The sequence below is a fragment of the Conger conger genome, chromosome 4, assembly GCF_963514075.1.
Source record: "Conger conger chromosome 4, fConCon1.1, whole genome shotgun sequence".
In the NCBI taxonomy this organism is placed as follows: Eukaryota; Metazoa; Chordata; class Actinopteri; order Anguilliformes; family Congridae; genus Conger; species Conger conger.
The window spans coordinates 47,430,760-47,433,298 of record NC_083763.1 but is presented as its reverse complement, the minus strand read 5'-3'; the positions used below and the strand labels follow the sequence as shown (position 1 = coordinate 47,433,298).

Here is a 2,539-nt window from a genome sequence, read left to right as displayed (position 1 = left end):
ATCACCACTCCCCTATCCATGCAGTTTGTGCTGCTTGCCTCCAGGCAAGACAATGCAAACGTTTGGTTCACTTACAGTGCCTTTTAAGGACTATTAGACTATTTCTGGTTATATTCATTAAACGTTATTACAACGTTAGCTAGCTGGCTAGTTTACTTTTATAAGGTGATGTCATCGATAACATTAGCTAGCTAGTTTGCTTTCATAAGGACACTTGTACTTTTATCTTAACTTGGCTAGCTAGCTAGCAACAATTATCATTGGATAAGTCAGCGTCCTTACCTTAGCTATCGATCGTTGATGTACTAAGTTGGGTAGCTTGTGAAAATTCTGTCTTTGTGTCAAAAGTGGGAGCACAGTCTGTCAGTTATAGCTCATTTATATTTCTCATTACTATGCCCAGACAGTTTGGGTGAACTTTTATGGTAGGAAATTCAGGCTTAGACAAATATGTTTTAAAATGCATTTAAATGACTGAATAATAAATAAATTATGCACATTTGTTTTGTTGTTGCCTGAAGACAACTGGCAAGTATGAAATTCAACCACCATGTTACTCCTTCAATGGACATTACATGCAACGCAATCATCTGCATTGAATTCCTTTTCAGGGGAAACAAACGAAGAGAAGCCATTGTTTCCCACCTATGAACAGAGAGCACCGCAAGATCATACACGAGCTGGCTGAGGTGTACGGCATAGAAAGCGTGAGCTACGACAGTGAGCCCAAGCGCAATGTGGTGATTACTGCTGTAAGGTGAGTCTGGGGGTAGCCACATGCCCACTCACAGGGAAGACCTGGGCATGCTTGCTTGTGCCTTTCCTGCAGGAATTAAAAGTAAGAGCCTAATTTGCCACAACAACACAGATGTCAGATGCAGCAAATTTTTCTTTCTTCTCTTTGTCATTAAACACCATGAATATTTTGTCTAAAATTGGATTCCAGTAGTAAATGTTTGTACTTCATGTGACCTGCATCGCAGTTCAGCCGTGAATCCTCACAGTTTTCACTTGATGGTCTGGAAGACCATGGATATGGTGGCTTGACTGATGGATCAGTCAGGCATTTCAACCCTAGCCTGGTTTTCTGCAACGTGGTAGGCTTCAAAGGCAAGCAAAATGGACTAAGAGCCTGGGAATTCTTCTCTGTAGTACTTGTCATTTAATGAAGGGAATGTGCTTCACATTCATTGAATTATCCTTTTTTGAACCTATTGTATCTTTTGTTTTTTAAATGAAGAAACGGCCAATAAATGTAATTAAAAATTTTTTTTTAACTTATTACTGGGTTACCAGTAAATGGTACTTGCATAAACTACTAGCTTATGCTATAGCAGTATGTCATGCTTCATAAACCAATGATTCATGTCAACAGATCTTTGAGCTGACATTTGTACATGATTGCCCAATAGCCATCAAGTCAACAGTTTGGTAAAGTGATATGTCTGCATTATCTAAGTTGTTCCATGAGACTCCCTGTGCCCAGTCTTGGAGCCACTGTAATGATGTAATGACTTCTCAAATATTAGCTTAGCGAGCATCATTAGTGATGATCTTGACTAGTCTGTGGTGTCTTAATTATACTGTCAAATATCAAAGAAGATTCGCTACCTGTAGTCATCAAGCTTACAGTATCTAGTCTCGCCAGGGTAAATGCTGTGTGCCACTGTAGATGGGGGTATAGCTACAGTTAGAGGGCCTGCCTGCAATGCAGCAGTCTAATCAGCATTCATGTTCGCTCAAATTCGGCACAAATATTTCCATTTACAGTGGAGTTCAAGCTGAGAAGAAAAGCTACCTATATAGCTTGCTGTGTGCCACATGGTCTGCTTCACCAGGTTATTGAATTCATAAGCTACCAATGATGATGGACTCTTAATTCATATGCAGGGATTGAAGCTCAATCCTGCCAGTTCTGTACCGTAGTTACGGTCAACGGGATTCTTCCTCTTATTTTGTGTCCTAACAGAGGGAAAGCAGCCTGTCCCAACTTGACTCTGACTGCTGTCATTGAGAGGGAGACAGCAGGGAGAGCTCCACCACCTATCGCCCACATCAAACAACACAGCAGCAAGTCAGTCCTCTCATTTCCCTTCCTTCTAGATTTTTGGGCATAACTAGCATTTTATGATCTCTAGGCAAATCTATGTTAGCTTGCTTGAAGTAAAGTACCTGGAATGTGAACAGTTTGCTACTTTTGTTACCAGGAATGACTGTGGGAGCAACTGGCTGAAGGCAGTTAAAGAGGAGCCTACCATTGACTACTTTGATGTCCAGGATTGATCTTGGCCATGAACATGAATGCTGTTAATCCAATGCATCAACATCAAATAAAACTAGAGAATGTTTGCCATCGTTGCCCTGTGGTAATTGCTGCAATATTAAGTTACATTTCTCAATTAATAACTAATTTGTGCAGTCTGATCAAAATTCCATTGTTTTTCGACATTGCTGTCCAGAATCTGATTTCTGTAAATTCTATCCATTTAAATGTAAAGACGGCGGCACGGATGGTGCAGTGGGTAGCACTGCCGCCTCA

The 2,539-nt window shown here is 40.6% G+C and overlaps 1 long non-coding RNA gene across 1 annotated transcript; it reads left to right on the top strand.

Annotated features, from left to right (window-relative positions):
* The first annotated feature begins 666 nt into the window (after positions 1-666).
* LOC133126138 (uncharacterized) lies at positions 667-2,295 on the top strand. Its single transcript, XR_009708502.1, has 3 exons — positions 667-757; positions 1,970-2,074; positions 2,208-2,295. It is a non-coding gene; the product is annotated as an uncharacterized LOC133126138 (long non-coding RNA).
* Positions 2,296-2,539: the final 244 nt, after the last annotated feature.